The sequence below is a fragment of the Octopus bimaculoides genome, chromosome 12 (genome assembly GCF_001194135.2).
Source record: "Octopus bimaculoides isolate UCB-OBI-ISO-001 chromosome 12, ASM119413v2, whole genome shotgun sequence".
NCBI classification, from domain to species: domain Eukaryota; kingdom Metazoa; phylum Mollusca; class Cephalopoda; order Octopoda; family Octopodidae; genus Octopus; species Octopus bimaculoides.
This window is the reverse complement of record NC_068992.1, coordinates 47,357,236-47,367,516: the sequence shown is the minus strand read 5'-3', so window position 1 is coordinate 47,367,516 and position 10,281 is coordinate 47,357,236. Positions and strand designations below refer to the sequence as shown.

Genomic DNA, 10,281 nt, shown 5'->3' with positions numbered 1-10,281 from the left:
AGTCATGCAGCCACTCTCCTAATTTACCAGCTATGCCAAGGTTATATATAGATACACACATATATATACATATATATACGAGTACGTATATATATAAATGTTTATACAAACACATACATAAATATAGTATATAATATACATTTGTTTGTATATATGTATACGTATTTGTTTGTCTCCCCACCATCGCTTGACAACCGATGTTGGTGTTTACATCCCCGTAACCAAGCGGTTCGGCAAAAAAAACCCCGATAAAATAAGTACTAAGCTTAAAAACGATAAGTCCTGGGGTCGATTTGTTCGACTAAAAGCAGTGCTCCAGCAAAGCCGCAGTCAAATGAAACAAGTAAAATAAATAAAAGAAACACACACACACACACACACACACACACACACACACACACACACACACACACACACACATATATATATGTATATATATATATATATATATATATATTACGTGCCTACGTATATGTGAAGGCACGTAGGCCAATGGTTAAGGTACTGAACTCCCGATTATTCATATATGACACGTGACAAAGTTTTATAGTACTTCTGCGGCCTAATCACTGTCACAGTTCCAATGCATCTGTTGAAAATTATTCGATTGGTTAGTATTTCTATTCCTTATTCTTTTCTTTATCCTCTGTTTTGCCTTTTACTCGCGTTTCTTTTCCCCTTTACGTTAGTTACTTTCAACATTTAACGCCTGTCTCTCATATGAAGAACATAATCTGCGTTTGTGTATCTATATATATGTATTTATGCATATACAGACACATGTGTCTATATATACATATATAGATATACATATATAGATACATACATATATGTATCACGCTATATATATATATATATATATATATATATATATATATATAGTTGAAATTTACACACGCATACGTACTCACACAAACCTATATATATTCATAGAATTTATTTAAAATTAATTATTTGATAGTAAGGCTACAAATAGATTCACCTATACATTATTAATATAGTCATATGCTTTATAGAACCTTATTAAATTTCCTTCATGTAGGAGAGAAATTACACAGCACATCCAGGAACATAAATTAATTAACGGTCCGAACTTATGAAACTTGTATTCTCTAGTGATTATAACTGTAAAAATATTTAGAAATGTGGCTCGAAATATACTTTTATATAGAATTAACTAATTCAAATCTGAGGTGTGTTATGCAATATTAAATTTTTATCCAATATTTATTGTCAAAACTATACCACGAGACCGCTGAGTCTGAATATTGATTGCTATTTCAACAATATGATTGAGAAAACAGATGTTCGAGTTGAGTAAAACCCAACTGGATCAAAATGGTGATTCCTAAGTTGCCAAAGCGGGATATATCTATCAGCCCTGATTGAATGGTCAAACTATAAATTGCGTTCTAACGTTTTTCTATATCAGTTACTTGGTTGGGTAATGTAATGTTTCCATTTTTGTTAAGACGTGAGGCTGTGAGTTGAGAGAGATTTGGGTTGTTTTACTTAGCACAATGCATCCTCATCCGTTCTGTAACCAAGTGGATACATCCTTATTGGTTCTGTGACCAGCTTGTAGATGTTATAAATTCGAGATTGCCTTTGAAATCTATCTATCTATCTATCTATCTATCTATCTATCTATCTATCTATCTATCTATCTATCTATCTGTCTGTCTGTCCGTCTGTCTATTGATCTCTATCTGCTTTACCTTTTATCTTTTACTTGTTTCAGTCAATAGACTGCATCCTTGGTAGGGCTCCACCTTGAAGGGTTTTAGTCAAATAAATCGACCACAGTATTTATTTTCAGGACCTATTACTTATTCTACTTGTCCCTTTTCCTGAACCGCTATGTTACGGTGACGTAAATAGGCGAAAAAGCAGTGAGTGGAGCACAGCTAAGGAAACAAGCAAAAGTCAGACACACACACATATGAATTTATACAAGACAAGCTTCTACACAGTTTCTGTCGACCAAATTTACTCATAAGGCTACAATTGACGCGGAGCTATAGTAGAAGGCACTTGACAAATGTGCAACGTAGTGGGACTAAATTAGAAACCATGTTTAGGAAGTGGACATCTGACCATACAGCCATGCGTGCACCAACAAATGGAAAAAGGAAGTGAAATGGAGAGAGGGAGAAAAGGAAGTGAGGGAGAGAGATAGAGAGGATGAGGAAATGAGGGAGAGGAAGAGAGCAACTCTCATTGAAGACATGTTTAGATAATCTATTTGTACAAGCGCTATCATTATGTTCTGTTACTGAGTCTGTATTGCCAACGTCGGACTCCATCCTAACCTCATGGTTTATAAAACAGTTGCTTAGACTGTTATATTTTTATAGCGAATGATGTGACACTCAGTTTTTGTTTATTTTTGTATTTATATCTAATCTTTATAATTTTCACTTCTTTCAGTCACGGGACAGCGGCCATGCTACAGCATTGCCTTGACAGGTTTAGCTGAGAAGATCGAACCCAGTACTTGTTTTAAGTCCTGTACTTATTTTATCTGTCTCTTTTGCTGGACCCTAAGTTACGGAGACGGAAAGAAACCAACATCGGTTATCAAGTAGTAGTTGAGACAAGTACAACACAAACACCATTTCCCAGCATACTTGGGTTGGCTCAATGTGTGCCGAAAGGAGGTTGCAACCGCATATTTATTTCGCCCTCTTCGTATCTGCCACATCTCTCGATTCCCCTCTTTCTTTCTGAATGTCAGCCCAAAGAAACATTCTTCTAAACATAGTAGGTTTTTATTCGATCCTGCTGTTGACGGGGTGTCTGTAAAAGAATACGGATCTTCCAATTGTGGAAGTCATTCGGAAAGTCATTCGGATGAAGAAATCACAGGATTGCTACTGATTTCCTTAATTAGAATTGCAAAATATGATGAATGAGTCTCTGTAAGTTATAATGACTTCCAGAATAGAATCTAATGAAATAGAATAGAAGAGGAATAGCAATGCAATAGGTTGGAATTGACATAATACATTTATTTTGATATGGATTAGTGTGGTTTATATGATAAGATTTGGCTTCAGAGAGCTCACTAGTTAATTACAGTAGAGAAATAACGTAGATTGACGATTAAAAGGCTACAACAGGATATAATGCCAATCATATACGGCCACCTTATGGTTGTTTAATCATCAGATTAGCAATAATCTTTAAGTAAGTTATACTTCTACGGAAGAGAAGCAACAGGAAATATCATTTTGCTTTTTTAGATTTACAGTTACTTTTCTGATTGTTTTCTCTTCCAAATGACAAGGACTACCATTTAGGAATTCTATAGCGTTTAACTTGCTCCTGGATATGGAGCTCGAAAATTGCACATAGCTATACGTATGTATTATGTCTATATATATGTATTAGAAAAAGTGGACAAGCAAAACATGTACTATCAATTTAGAACCTTTAATTCATAATTTATAATTTAGCCATAGTGTAGTGTAGTTATAGTAAATATGTAAAGACTCACACAGCTGTTTCTAGAATAGCCAAGCATGTGGATCAAGTGCTATTGATCAAGGATTTCCATGTAAGCTAAGTATTCCATCATCGGAGGGAGAGAAATAAAGAAAGAATATCCTTAAACAAATTATCAGCAGTTACCAAATCGTTGAATAAATAAGGAATTTCCAAAGAAGAACTGTAATATTGGTTGTTAGTCCCGTAGCTGAAGAGTTTAATGAAATCCTTAGTAAACAATATCCGTTCGCAGTTCCATTGTTGAAGTATCAAGGCAAATCCGAGGTAGCAGGAGTTGGTTTGTTTTATCTGTCGATCAATGGCTGGACAAGTGAAAAGGAAAGGCGATCTTTTGAAGTGGCCGGCGAATGAAAATACATGGCGAGTTTTATGACTGAACTTCTTTTGAAGTTGTGGTGAGAGGGGAGAATTGATGTGCGTGCGTATGTCTGTGTGTGTGTGAGTGTGTATGTTTAATGGGGTGTGAGCGACAGAGAGAGTAGTGTTGATGGTGTATGTGTATATGAGAGAGAGAGAGAGAGAGAAAGAAAGAAAGAGAGAGAGAAAGAAAGAAAGAGAGAAAGAAAGAAAGAACGAGAGAGAGATAAATGAAATCTATCATTCAGTTTATTTATTTATTGTTTATATATGTAGGAATGGCTTCAGTGACACACACTTACATACACGCACGCAGGTTGTTTTAATCTATTTTCTCAGTAAGTATGGGGGGCTAAGAAAACAATAGAAAGCGCGTTCCAATCTATGCACCCGTCTCCATATGTGTGCCATTTTTCACGCGAATCTACCCAGCTGTTTGGCCGTGAACCTCAAGACAAGAAAGAATGCAACACTCGGCCAACTTGAATTTATATTATAGATATATACACAGAGATGCAGCACGGAATTTTGTCAGTAACAGGTCGCGGTCTCAAAGCGACGAAAATATTTTCACAATTTAAATTAAAATTTTGAAGTGAATCTAACGGTTTTTGTGTGTTATTTTAAATGGCTTATAAACACCTTCCACGCTGCAATTGTTTTCGTTCCAGCATACGATCTCAGATCAGGTCACGTGCTATGCAAGTACATCTCCGTAATATATTAAATAAATTTCTCGTAATTGTTTCTGTTCGTTGTAGCAACCAGTATTTTCCAGTCTCCCAATGATCTCACGCGCACACTTACACACTCCCACATACACAGACGCACGAGCGTGGTATTCTCATAGGAGAACGTCCTACATAGCTGTGATCTGATGGAGCTCCCTGGCTTTTCAACGATCTTAATATTAAGATTGGCCTCCTTCAGAGCTTTCCTACATCTTCGGGCTAGTTCCCCATGGGTTGTGGTCTCTACAAACATCACTCCTTGATATTTGTCGGTTTTGTCACAAACTCTTTGTATCACATTCCAGTCATTACTGCAACATCTAGGGCAGGTACCACTGGTTTCAGTACATATAACGCTCTCTAACTTCTTTCTAGTTCCCCTGTATACCCGAACCCTATCTTTCTGATTATATCCAAAGAATTATATATATATATATATATATATATATATATATATATATGCGTGTGTGTACGTATTATATATTTATGAGCGTATATATGTGTGCGTGTGTATATTTCATTTCTCCTAATAAACTTGTACTTCCAGTAATGTTTTAATATTTTTATATCTTAATATTTTATAGCTAATACCATTATAACCTGTTGATGCTTACCTTCTCCCCTCCACTTACACAGTAGACAGTCTACACATAGATGGCTTCATTTGTCTTATCTCATTTACAACCTACTAACGCTACCCCTTTTCCCCTCTGATTATCTTATTATCCCAGCACATACTGATTGTCAACAATGAGATACACTCATTCATACAACTGTTATTTTCTTCATTACATCTGTCTTTCACTCTTTATCAGTCAACCTAAAATATCCCCTATCCTTCTATATATGTATGATGAGTATTCCTGTGTGACAGAGTTTTCGTTGGCATTAGAAAATCAAAACAAATAAAAAAAAATTTAAAGACAAGTGTAGTATTCCTTGAACTTTTAACTTCATTTTGACCCTTTGTCCTGCAAAGAGATACAAGTAGCTGATCCCATGGGTAGTTGAGACAGACTGCTGCACTATTCAAAGAAAATGCAACATGTATATGTTAAAATTTGCTACTGAATACAAACAAACTAAGGAAATTCTCCGAGTTACATTATTACGGCTGCACTACCTGTGATCCTGGATGTTCCGAGGCTAAGAACTGCTATAGCTGCTAGAAACGAACGTAGGGGACTCTTAAGTGGTCGGTCAACTGGCTTAGAAAAGCCATACAAAATAAGAAAAAAAAAATCCTCAAATCTCACGCTATTGTCATTTATAAACCAAGATATATTAACAACTAAGTTCTTGAGATACAAAATAACAGGTTGGTTATGGCTGCACCGCCTTTGATAATACATCTGCTGAATCATAGCTGATCACGTATTAAACGAGAACAATAACAGCAATAACTACGGCTCAACCACACAGAGCTAGCGATGAAGCCTTTAGCTGCTTATCCAACCTGCTGAAAATAGTATCTGGATCATACTCATACGACATATTACCGTCTTATTAACCTCAAGAGCATATCTGATAATATTATGGTAGATCTATGTGTATCTCAAAAATGTAGTTATTATAACGGCTGTCGTGTTTTTGTTAATATAAATTTGCTGGCCCAGCATTGACCTTGGGCTAAACAGTAACAACAACCACAACAATACCAAACAACATCAGTGTCTGAATGTATAGCTAGTGGGGACAAGTATGCTAATCATTTATTTAAAGAAAGAAAGAAAGAAATATTTAGAATATTTAACGAGGAACTATTTGACATTCAATTATAAAACCGTGATGATAGACCCAGACAGTCAAATGAAAGTCGCCAGAAAAATGTCCTATTATCCTATCCATAATAAATACCGAATAAATGAACAGTTCTGCATGATGTTTTTTGCGTCTCTATCAATTTTTTTCTATTGTCATTTGATAAAGGAAATTATTATTATTATAAAAATGAAAAGTGCCCGACGTTAACACACCGGGCAAAATGTTTAGCGGCATTTTGTCCGTCTTTCGATTCGAAGCTCAAATTCCGCCGAGGTCGACTTTGCCTTTCATCCTCTCGGGGTCGATAGAATAAGTACCATTTGAGTAGTGGAATCGATGTAATCGACTTCACCCCAAATTGCTGGCCTTGTTCGAAAATTTGTGTAAAATCATGATCATGATCATGATCATCATCATTATTATTATATAACTCGTACTGAATGACTGTGGTATAGACTATAGCACGTTGCGCTTCGATTTATTTCTAATCGATTCTACTGCCTGTTATCTTCAGTGTCTTTTGCTACATTCTTGGGTAGATCTAAGCTTTTTTGAATGGAATATTTAAGGGTCAGTCATATCATAATGTATCCTATTGATCATATCTATGAATCACATTATCACTACATTTTACTGCATAAAGGAAACACTGATCGTTGAAAAGATCGAAAAAGTGAAAGATTCATCGTTGAAACCGATGGAGATCCAAACAGTATAATAAGCAGCACCGTTAATATAGATGATTAGAGATGAGAGTAATCGAGAAAATGAGAGAACGAGAGAGACGAAGAAAGACAGAGAGAAATAGAAGGAGAGACATAGAGAGATGAAGACAGAGAGTATGATGTAGGGAGAAAAAGAGAGGAATTAAGAGATGGAGAGAGAGAGATGAAAAGAGAACATTTCAGTTAGTTATACTATCTGGTGCGTACTCTATCAGTGAACCGCTACGCTACAAGGACATAAATCAATCGACTACTGCCAAATGTTGGTGGTGGTGGGTATCACAATGACAAAGGTACACTCATACATAGACAAGCACAAACGTATACATATACACGACGGGCCTCCATGCAGTTTCCAACTATCAAATTCATTCACAAGGCATTGGTCGGCCCATGGAAAACACTTGCTCACATGGGTGAAAAACGAAATTGTTAACCACACAGCCATGCCTACACACATTGTTGTTTCATTTTATTTTAGAGGGAAAAGAAAGAAAAGCAGACTCAGGATCGACTTTTTGAACTGAGAATGAAAAGAGATATTAAAAAAATTCATGAGGTAGGGAGTCAAGAAGTTTGATTGCTGTAGAAGATGGAGAGATAAGTGTGATAAAGGTCTGACCTCATGCAACGGCTTTTTGACTCTGTGCGTGTTTGAGTTTGGGTTTGTCCGTCTACTCAACCCACACTACACTACTAGCTTTTCCTTCAAGTGATACGAAAACCTTCTTCTCATCTTAGCCGCCTAGAAATAAACACGTAGGATAATGTGTTCCTGAGATCCCTGCACATAGGAAAAAGACATGGTGGTCATAGATACAATGCCTTTAATTATAGTTCTCAAACAGGGTCGATCAAGGTCTAAACAACAATAGGCACTTTTCCACATACGTTACTCATATCACAATCCTTTCTTTCAGCTTCTCACGCTGATAAATTCTGCTCTTTCCCCCCGTAATGTACAACTCAGTACAATTACCTCCTCATGCACTTCTTGCCACTACTTATTAACATATTCATGAGTTATTTCACTTCCTCTGGCTATTCATTGATCAATCTATCAAAGGAGGCGTATCAAAGATAAAAGATATTCTCGCTATTTTCTGACTGATTGAACCGCGTGACTTTTTCAGATTTTGTTATTATCGTTTCCAAAGTACAGCCTCACCAATTTCTTAAGATTCCAGAGATTGCACAAATATATTAAATTCTGTCGTTTCAAACAATTTTCAATCAATGTCTAGCCGTTACGTTAGATATAATAAACAAACATAATAAACAAGCACGAGTCGTTAAATCGTCACCTAAAATACCTTGCAAGATTTCTACCTTTTGCATTCTAATTCAAATTCCACTCTGTTCCATTTTGTCTTTCATCCTCCTGGGGTTGATGACATATAGTTTTGGGTAAATACCGGAAATCACTTTATCTGACTATAAACCCTTCAAAAATGGTGAGCGATTTAATCAATTGTGCCTCTCCACCCATCCCTCAAATACGTGGCCTTTTCTAATATTGATGTCAAATTTTGGAACAAGGCCAGTAATATTGGGGAAAGTGTAAATCGATTTCATCGATCCCAGTGATCATCTAGTATACCGAAAGAGATGAAGACAAATCAACTTCGGCGGAATTTGAACTCAGAACGTAAAGAAGGACGAAATACTGCAAAGCATTTTACTCAGCATCTTAACGAATTTCCCGACTCGCATAGAAATAATTGGTATAGGCGGCGAGCTGGCAGAAACGTTAGCACGCCGGGCGAAATGCTTAGCGGTATTACGTCTGTCGCTATGTTCTGAGTTCAAATTCCGCCGAGGTCGACTTTGCCTTTCATCCTTTCGGGGTCGATTAAATAAGTACCAGTTACGCACTGGAGTCGATATAATCGCCTTAATCCGTTTGTCTGTCCTTGTTTGTCCCCTCTGCGTGTAGCCTCTTGTGGGCAGTAAAGAAATAGGTATTTCGTCTTGTGGGCAATAAAGAAATAAGAAATAATTGGTATTATTATTTTGGTCGCTGTTGCTGTTTGTTAAATTTCATTGCCAGAAAACTTTAATCTTTGACATAGTCACGGGGCATTGGCTGGGCATTGGCTGGACACTGGCTACAGAATCAAAAATACGTTCAACAATAACTGTCTCAGAGTATTTCGTTATATCCCTGTACATTCTGAGTCCCTCAGTACTTGACTAATACATTATTTTATTGATGTCGAACAGATGAAAGGTATTGACAGATAGTTGTCAGGAAACATGATACATTAAATGGCTTAAGGTGCCGCTCTAACCATTTTGCCATCAAACCTCCCCAATAAAACGTGACTATGTGACTGGGACTGAAATCTAACAAGAAGAGCATTAATAACAAAACGACAGCAATAATAATTTTTTCTAATTCTGGCGCAAGTCCAGCATTTTGAGGGTGATTACTTCGACCTCAGTACTTGACCGGTACTTTTATTGCCCTAGAGAAAAAGAAAGACACAAATCTCTTCTGCGTTATTTAACCTGAGAACGTAAAGAGCCGGAAGAAATGATATAAAACATTTTGCTCGACGCACTAAAGATTCTGCCTGTTTAACTCTTCTTGGAAAGGAATAGGAGGCAAAATAAGTTCTGCAAAACATTCTTCGGACTCTAACAACTCAACCAATCCACGCCCAAATAATACTAACGATACTAATAATAATAATGATGATGATGATGATGATGATGATGATGGTGGTGGTGGTGATGACGACGACGACGACGATGATAATAATTATAATAATCGCCTTAGTAATAGCAATAATAATAAACGTAGTAATAATAATGTAAATAATGGTTAATAATCATAAGAGTTGACTCGTATAAAATAACTTTGCTTTATTATATCTACTTGTTATCCAAGAGAAGAACCATGTGCCTAAGCTTCGCAATATTGCGAAGATAACAGAGTTCAAAGTGAAGAAGCGATGTGAAACTGTTCAATCTCATTGAGTATTGGCTGTGAAATGATTTATCATCCTAATAAAAGTCAGCAACAATACAATGGTGCTTGTTAATGGACTGAGTAAAATTTGGCTGCTATTCAGAGAAGTAGCCTTGAAGAATGAAGATGTTTAAATTAATGACTGGTCTTAACGACATACACGCATATGTGCACACCCCTTCACATATGTGAATATATACATATATATATATATATATAT

General features: G+C 36.3%; 1 protein-coding gene across 3 annotated transcripts in view; it reads right to left on the bottom strand.

Moving 5' to 3' along the window:
- Positions 1-10,281, bottom strand: part of LOC106878436 (limbic system-associated membrane protein) — a 351,903-nt gene that overhangs the window by 136,725 nt on the left and 204,897 nt on the right. The window lies entirely within an intron of this gene.